Here is a 9859-nt window from a genome sequence, read left to right as displayed (position 1 = left end):
TGTTGAGAAACTTGGCTAAGGTCACACAGCTCATGGCAAACTCAGGGTGCAAATGCAGGGAGTGGCTGCAGGGCCACAGCTGTTATTCTGCCCAGATGCCCAGATCTGCCATTGGTGGATAACACCCCCCTCCTCTCCTCTCGCATACGGCATCCACACAACCCGGGTCTGGTGTCATCTCTCCTTCTGAAGGCTTTAATCTGTCCCCAAATCATCTTTTAAATGTTCTGTAACTCCTAAGACAGTGGAGAGCACTGCACTCTTCTGTAAAGAATTTGATGAAAAAATAAGGACTCTTTTCCCCACAAAAGTGCACATACCGGCTGGCCTTGCAATCCTGTCTGCAGAACCACACAAACCCCCTAAAGCTAGTCTCTGAGTCGCCAGCTAATAGCTACCTTAAAGGCCCCCTTTTGAGATCTTGCTCATAAAGACACTAAGCATTGGTTGGTTTCAGTTTGGTTTGTGCTAATTAATCTCAAATTACTCAGATCTACCATAGAGAAATTCTATTGATTCCTACTAGATTTGTTTCATTTTCACCTTGATTCATATCCTAAACTGAATCAAGTTCTGTAGAAAGAACACCCATCAAATGTATCTCCTCAAGGAGTAGAATACCACTATTATAGCCTTAAGCTTCCACCTACAATTTTTACCCCTCAGGAGCTTACTCAACGCAAGAAGGGAGCATTAACTAATTGAATAATTAGCATGTTAATGAAGGAGGGTGGAATTCATACAGCCAATAAGAGGCTTCATCTTGGCCGAATTTCCCCCAGACTGAAGCTGGAGGCAGGATCCCTGGCACCTGCAGATCTCCTAAAATCTGAAGGAATGAGGTGCTTAATTCATTCTCTTGCTCTGTTGCTCAAGCCATCTAGAGAAATCACCCTCCTGGCTGTATTACATCCAAATTAAATATATTTGCTTATAAAGCCCAGAAGATGAGAGCAATCTCAGTGCCATCCACATTACAAAGGGACTAAGATACGGTGCGGGTCTCTGCAGTTGTAGGAATGGCTATGGGAGTGCTAAATCACCTCTAATACACTACTGATTTAAGGAACACATTTCTGTTTGGCTTTTGTTCTAGCAGCCGATTTTTTTCCTCTCTTTTTAATCTTTTTTTTTTTTTTTTTTTTTTTCCTTTTTGGTTTTTTTCCTTCCCTTTTCTTTATTTTTTTTTGGGATGCTGCAGACTTGTGGCCTGTACCTGAATGGATGGGGAGGAAGAGTGAAGGAGGTTGCTGGCTTTCCTTGGGTGTTCTTCCTCACAGCCTGGACAGCAGAGGTGGAGCTGAGCACCTCCAGGGCAGGCCTCCATCAGCTGGGGAAAAGCTTCCGAGTATCGTTGCACAAATTCAGCTCTACCTTTCCTAATCTCAAAGCCGGTATGAACAGCAGCTGGATTTCAGCTTTTCATCTCTCTGGTACAAGTCCACAGAGCTACTTCAAAAGGCTGTGAGTGGAAGGGAGGCCTGCGAGTCCAGGGAAGTTTTAAAATATTTGAGACTTTGAATTGTGTGTTTTCACTTCAACACTGTGACTCAATAACCCCTGCCCCTTTCCACAAATGGTGCCAATCAAGCCATTTCTTTCTCAAGGGGAACTGAGTGATTTGCAGGGTTTGGGGAAGGTTCCCTGTCCCTAAAGCATCATCCCACTCTGGTAAGATTCATAACTAGCATGTTTTGGGGGCTTATCCTAGTGGGAGGCTTTGAGAAGGAGATCAGCGTCTTCAAGGGGAAGCAGGTGGAAACACCTTGCGATAGATAACTCCCCAGTCAGGCCAGGCTGGGCAGGGGGAGGCAGAAACAGAAAACAGAATGAGTGTTCTTGGCATCCTGCAGTGTGAGGGTCTGTAGTGCCAGCACCAAAGGGGCACTGAGCTCAGGGCAGAGACAGGAGAACACCACGTATTATTGATCATATTACTATGAAAATTATTTTAGAAGTTAGTGTTGTTCTTTTTATTATTATTGGCAACATGGAAGGCACTTAAGGACAGAATTTACTCAGCAAGCGACTTTTAGCAGATATTTATCGAACATCACAATGTACTGAGCAATGAACAGAATGAACAAGAATCCCTGCCTTTATGGAGCTTGCAGTCTCAGAGATAAATAATAACAGCCACCACGTGGCACTGAGAACATGCCAGCTACTATGCTGAGCACTTTTTACATATTAACTCATGAATCCTTCACATAACACTATGAGATAGACTTTGCTATTATCCTCATTTTCTAAATGAGGAACCAACTGAGAATGGTGAGGTTAAGCCTCTTGTCCCAAATCACCCAAATGGTAGACCTGGGGGGCTTGAACCCAAGCCTCATGGCTGTGCTACACCATAACATTTTCTGATGTCACAACTGGCCAAATTTGCAAATTCGGATACCATATACACCACCTTAAAACCTACTGGGCTGTGGTATAAATGTAACAAAGCTACTCCCAATAATCGAAAATCACATGAGGGAAGTGGAGAGGGAGGGTCTACACAGGACAGACAGAGAGCTTCAGAGTGGCAGTAAGCATCTAGCTGTTCCCGTCGAACATGACCCAGGCAAGGATTTACACCTCTGAGTTCCAGTTTCCATATATTTTCTTCACGAAGAGAAAAGTTGCATTGCAGCCATTTGACAGCACCATTACGACATTCTATACACAATAAATATGAAGATCCTTTGTAAACTGAACCAGTGCAAAGACTTAGTAGAATCTGAAACAGACTTACTTTTGCTTTCCTTTGTTTGAGCACACATGAGTGCCGTACACATTCCACAAGCCTCACATTTGCTCTGTGAATGTGACTCTTCTCGTTCATTCCACAACTGGGGAACTAAGGTTCAGGGAAGTAAAGCAACCTGCCCAGTGTTTGACAGTGGGAATTGTCCTATTGCCTCATTTTTATACATTTCCCAAATCAATGATGAATACATGCATTTAATATATACTTCACTAAAGTAGAAAACCTACTCTTTGTTGAGCCACTCTGTATACCAAGCATAGTGAAGTCTCTTTGTGTATCTCATTTAATCCTTGCAACAGTTTTCGCAAGTAATTCTATTACTTTACCATTTGATTGATATAAAAAATGAAGTTTAGAGAGCATAAATGATCAATCAGTATGTCATCTCAGTTAGCAAGTCGTAAAAAGAAAAAGCCATCGAATCCTTACACATTTGACTGTAGAACTCTAGTCTTCGCTACTGTACACGTACCTTTCATGTGTGCTCAAACAAAGGAAACCAAGAGTAAATCTGTTTCAGATTCTACTAAGTCTTTGTGTTGGTTCGGTTTACAAAGCATTTTCATGTTTATTGTTTATAGAATGTCATAGTGGTGCTGTCAAATGGCTGTAATAGGACTTTTTCTTTGTAAAGAAAATATATGGAAACTGGAGCTCAGAGGTGTAAATTCTCGCCTGGGTCATATTTTGTACATTAATGTCATATTTTGTGTATTGATGCCACATTGTAGGATTGGAAATAGGGCAATGGAACTAGGATTCTAATCCGATCTCTCTCCAAAGTCAGATCATTTGATACCACGATGGATACAGACTTCTGAGCTGAAAGTTTTTTGTTTTGTTTTCAACAGTCTAAAAATATTTTTCTGCTGTCTTCTGGCCTTCATTTTTTTTCTGAGATAAAATCATCAGTTTTCTGAATTGTAATTCCTTGTATGTAGCATGTTAATTTCTCTGGTTCCTTCTGTGTTTTTCTCCTTGACTTTGGTTTTTGGCAGTTTAATTATGATGTATCTATATGTTGCCTTCTTTGTATTTATCCTAATGGGTTAGCAGATGTTCCAGTTACTATTGCTGCATAATAAACCATCTCTAAATTTAGTGGCTTAAACAACAGCAACCATTTTCTTATCTCTTGCTGTCTTTGGCTCAGGACTCAGGATGGGCAACAGTTCGTCTCCACTCGGTAACACCCACAGCTTCAACTGAGGACTTTAAACCTGAGGGCAACTCAAGAGCAGGAGCAGCAAACATCCACGGCCATCCTCACTCCTGCGTCTGGCCATTGGTGCTGCCTGTCAGGTGGGACAGCAGTGGAGCTAGCAGCAAGAACACCCTCAGGGCCTTCTCACGTGGCCTCTGCAGCCTCATCATAGGATGGAGGCTGTGCTCTAAGTGGGAGCACCCCAAGCTCTACCACCTTTTATGACTTATCTCAGAAGTCACAAGGGGTTCCTTTCCTAAATTCCTAGCACCTACAAAACTCAAGGGAAGGAATACAGACCACTGGGTGTCTGCCACGGTGGTCTCTAAAGGAGGAAATAGAGGAAGCAGTTAAGTTGAAATCCAGCAAACATTCTACGTTAGGGGTGAACTGGGGCAAGGAACAAGGTGATCCTGCATTCCAAGCTAGTGGTTAAATGGAGGTTATGATAATTCATCAAAGAGGGGATTAGCACAGAAAGACCTAGAATAAGACCCGGTCAGCTGTGGCAGACTGCATTTTCCAAATGTGTCCAGAATGATATCTGCCACAACACATGTTCTTTGAGCATGCTGTTGACTTTCTACCCTTGAAGACAGGCAGGTTTGAGGTCATTTTTAACCACAGGTTATGCCGGAGTGGTACGGGGTTACTCTTGAAACCTGGTACTACAAGGTAACATGGTTCTTCCTTGTTGGCTGAGACACTTGCTCTCTGACATCTTAGGTGCTATGCACGGAGCTCGATTATCCTGAAACCACCATGATTCAACCCCATGTCATTCCTTTGGCTGCCAGCCCAGTTCAATTCCAAGTTGATGACCAGTGTCAACCGCCAGCCAGTCAATTCTGAACATTTGGCCAGTTGAGCTTTCAGATGATGGCAGCCCTGGCTGACATTTTGTGTAAATAACATGAGAGACTGGCTGGTTGAGCCCTCCCCAAATTTCTGACCCACAACATTGTGAGAAAAATAATCTTAAGCCTCTCAGTTTGGGGACAATTTGTTACTCAGCAATAGAAATGAAAACATCATCTCAGTAGGACCATGTGACTTGCAGCAACCAGGGTGACAATGGACATCCCTGCAGACACCCGAGGAGGGGATGTGTGAAGGTTCCCAAGGCGCCCTGGAAATCTACAGCTTCCTGCTTTCCTCTGCCACAGACACACGACACACTGTACCCCTACACCTAATCTTTTGGTTTGGAAAGAAACAGAAGGTGATAGAAATCTGCAAGTTGCGACTGCGGTTGACGATCCTAAACACATTATTTCATGAGACTAACTCCAAGATTATTGGCATGAACTAGATTTTTTCTCCCCTTTCTTATAAAGCAAATGGGACAGCTCAGGAGGAAGACTGGAGCGGTTATATACAAAAAATTAACACACAAATGAAGAAACCACATGACCTCTGTATATGGAGAAAAGTGTGAGCAAATGTGGGGCCCTAATATAGAATGTCAGCCAGGAAGGCGAGGAAGGCAGACCTCCCTAAAACAGTGGCACAAGACATTGGTGGTCATCTTAACAGATATGCACTGACTGATAACCTTCAGAATAGGAAGGAAATGTCAGATCTTAAGAAGGAATTTTAGGGGCGGGCTCACCTTTACCCCTTCTGACTTGCACTTGGTCAGGATACAACTTATTCTTCCCACCAGAGTGAAAGAAAGAAAAAAAGAAACAGTTCTATATGTTAAGGAATATCACACCTTGGCCTTTAAATTATGTTAAAATTATAGCAACAAGAGTTTTCCTGAAACTTTATTACTGTATATTCTAAAACATGAGAGAGGATTCCTTCTGGTCTAGGTACTCACCATCACTCTGAAGGAGCTTCTCACCTCAAGGTGGAGCTCCCCAAATATATGCTGGATTTGTAGTTAAAAATCCACCTGCAGCAGATAGGCATGAGGTGGGTGGAAGAAGGGGAGAGGCGGTGCCGGAGGTTGGGTGCTCAGCCTTCGGCTGGAAATGAGCAATCAATATGCTAAGTACACGTAAGTCCCATGCAAATCAGCACCTAACCTTTTTGAAGGAAATGTCTGCACCCTTCGCACAAAGGGCTGAGTAGGGACCGCAGTTGGGGTTTTCCTGCACCTGTAGGCTGTAAGCTGGAGAGTAAAGGCAAGAAAGCTAATAATTATTTTCTTTAAGATTTTAAAACAATAGAACATGTTCTCCTTTTGTATCTGAGCAACCAGGAAGCTTCACACACACACGTGCATACAAACACGTGCACACACATACACACACACACACCTGCTTTCTATCTAACTAGTAATTGTGAAAATAATAAGACCCCCAGCGAGGGTGGAAGGGGGGAGGAGATGGGAAGTTTCAGTCACATTTGTAAAGAAGCGGCTGTCATTTTTGCTTGCCTACGGGTTTTCAATACATACACAGTGCCTATTCAGCCACCACGTTCACCAATTGGACATTGTTGGGGAAATTATAGGACTCATTTAGATTTGCGATCTGTGACAGCCAACACTGTGCAGAAAGAAGAGAAGTTCAGACCCCGGGAGAGAAGAAAAGCAGATATTTGGGGAATAAATGAATCAGGATAGGCTTCATCTTCTAAGGCTTTATACCGAAAACAGTTGCAGGGCATGTAAGAAAGTAGCCTCCTCCCCAGATCTTTGCAGCAGATCAGGAGACAGAATCTGCTAAAGCAAACCTGGTTTTGCTGTCACATGGTCAAGGCTGCTGGCAGGAGGAGGAGGGGCGTTCAAGTTGCAAGACTCAAGGTGGGAGGGTGGACTTTGTTTTTTTTTCCTCACTAACTTTAGTTGATTTTGGGAGGATTGTGTTAAATACCATCTCTACTCACTGCATAGGTCTGAAGGATTTACCTGATATGGCTGAGTCAGACAGACTTAGTTGGGGTCTTGTCTCCTTTCAGACAGCCTTGGCTGGGGTCTTGTCTCCTTGGCTTCACATTGTAACTTGGGGCAAGTGTCATGACCTCTCTAACCTTCAGTCTCAGCTATCAAAAGGGCACCATAACAATAAGCCTGTGATGGCTGCCCTAGCTCACAGGCTGGTAGATAGGAAGTGCTACAGGCATGCTAGCACCCAATAACCCTTCCACAGATTTTTCTCCCCCTTGATATTAGTTTTTGCTTCCAGTCACTAAACAGCATAGCTTGACCCTGGGGAAGCATTTGGTTTGAAGCCTAGGCAAGGAGCAACCCTCTGTCACTTAGGCCTGTCAGGGGGACACGTCACCATCTCCCAGAGCCACCTCCTGCCACTTCAGCCAAAGGGACTTCTCCAGGCTCCCGGCAGAGGCCCACACCTTGTAGAGCATCCACTCAGCTCTCAGGAAGGGGCTCAGACAGAGGCTCCACTTTGTACATTCTGAAGCATATCTGGCACAGAGCCCCTGTCCTTCACCAAGGCAGTTGAGGCTGTGGAAGGCAAGCTCATTTGACATTGTGAATTAGAGACTCACTTGGCCACAAACACTCTGGATGCAGAAGCAGAGTCTCTTGGCTGCTCCAGCCCCAGGGTCCATCTGCTTCTCTGTGGCGAGATTCCCAGCTACAAGGTGAGATGCCAACATCCCAAGGGTAGAGGTGCCAGCCTGAAGACAGCATGCACCTTCAGCCAGCTCCAGGCCCTTTTCCCACTAACTTTCTCTGTGATGACCACAGAGCTGTAAGCAGGTGTGGTGTTCCTTTGCACGTAATGGTATATTTGGACTCCTGGGAGATCAAAAACCTGGAAAAGAGAAAGATCTATGGCTGTGTTTAACAACAAATGGGCATTCAGGTGCCAGTAGGTATAAGATACTGAACCCAATTCCAAGAAACCATCTTTACTTTGCCAGAACACACAAACACACGACTGGACTGGTGCCTGAGCAATCTTTTCTTTTTGCAAGACAAGAAGAGCCCTCTGGAATCCTGGAATTCCATCCCTATAAGGAGCCTCTAGACCTGAGAATGGTTCAACCTCTAGCTTGGCAAAAACCATAATTCATGGCCCTGGATAGTCAGAGCTTCCTGCTATGACAGAATTTGACAATTTCCATTTGGCCAGACACTGACAATGAAAAGAATAAGGGAGAGACTGTAACTGAAACAAGTCTTCTCTCTCATCTCCCAGCAGGTACCAGTGCGGCAGGCTCATGTCTCATGCTCTTGAAGACCTAAATAGGAACACATTTCAAGAGGGTAAGAAGAAAAAGCCAAGTTGAGCTCTGGGAGGGGATTGGACTCTGTAAACCTTTAGTCCTCCCTGAATTCACCTGGTTCCTAGAAAACATGTATAGCTCCCAAAAGTTTCCAGAGGGAGGTTTGTGGAATATATTCATTATGAATTTGTTAATTGCATCAGAGATCAATGCAAACAGAGCATCCCAGCCGCCACTCAGCAATGTCCTCTGGCCTTGGCTGTTTTCTCAGTTCAGCACCTGATGTGGGGTGGGATGGTCCACCCCTCCATACTGAGTCACCTCTAGTCTTTTGCCAACACTACCAGTGCTACTACGCTGGGAAGAAAGGCTCTGGGAACAAGGGCAGAAAGTTTCTGTGGGCGGTGATACTTCCACCAGAAGGTCAACATGCACTGGTGGGAGAAATTCATGGGCAAGAAATGACTAAGTGATTCAATCAATGAAGACATTTTGTTCTTTTGGAATAACTCAGTGGTCATTGTGCCCCAGATCACTCAGTGTGCTTTTCCTTCCTTCTGGTTCACTCACCTAGCTCCACTGCATTTAGAAGAGGCTCTTTGCACTTGTCTATGGTCTGGTAAACAAAGAAGGAACAAAGTGTCTCAGCTGACAGATGCTGGTTTGAACTGTGTTCCTGTTGCTGGCAAAGGAAAAACCCTCTCTCATCAAGGAAATTGTATTAGTTCATTTTCATACTGCTATGAAAAAATACCTGAGACTAGGTAATTTATAAAGGAACGAGGCTTAATGGACTCAGTTCCACATGGCTGGGGAGGCCTCTCAATCATGGCAGAAGGTGAAGCAGGAGCAAAGGCACATATTACGTGGTGGCAGGCAAGAGAGCACGCGTGGGAGAACTGCTCTTTAGAACCATCAGATCTTGTGAGACTTACTCAACTATCATGAGAACAGCATGGGAAAAACCCGCTCCCAAGATTCAGTTACCTCCCACGATATGTGGGAATTATAGGAGCTACAATTCAAGATGAGATTTGGGTGGGGACACAGCCAAACCATACAATAATTATCAAAAGAGTAGAAGACTGAAGCCAGGATCACTGAGGTTCTAGGTCACAAACCTCCCTGCAAAACTTGAGCACCATGACTTGCTTGTAAGTCCTACCCCTTGGGAAGCTTCATGCCACCAATGGTCCTCTGATTTTTCCCCATGGCCAAATGCATATAAAACAAATTACCTGGGCCAGGCATAAAGGAGAAGTCTTTTTTAGGAGAATTTTCTGGACTTAGGGGTTTTGACCTTATCTCCTATACGTATCTATTTATTCCACAAAGTTCATCTAGTCAAGACATACTGGGGCCATACAGAAATTCTTCTGTAACTGGCAACTGGTTATGAGAAAACATTTTATAAATCTGTGAATGACTTTAGAATGTCTTCCCTTAGAAGGGTGACCAGGGGGCTATAGAAACATGTGTCTAAGCTTTGTGTTAGCTTTGATTAGGAATAAGACTGTTGAGAGTTCAGTGATTAGGAGTTCATATAAAATGAAGTTTCTACCACTGTCAACAAGCAGGACTTCTTTTATGTTTTATTTCCAAGGAGACAAAATGCATTCTGAGTAGTCATCTGTTATTGAAAAACAAGGTTTTATAGCTGGTGGCCTTGAAATAGTATTCCTCATCTCCCTGCCTCACACCATATAAAAAAAATTACTAGATCCAGGGTGGCTAAGAGGGCTAAGTAGGAG

This window comes from Papio anubis, chromosome 16 (assembly GCF_008728515.1).
Source record: "Papio anubis isolate 15944 chromosome 16, Panubis1.0, whole genome shotgun sequence".
In the NCBI taxonomy this organism is placed as follows: domain Eukaryota; kingdom Metazoa; phylum Chordata; class Mammalia; order Primates; family Cercopithecidae; genus Papio; species Papio anubis.
The sequence above is the reverse complement of the archived record's forward strand: the minus strand, read 5'-3'. Positions refer to the sequence as shown.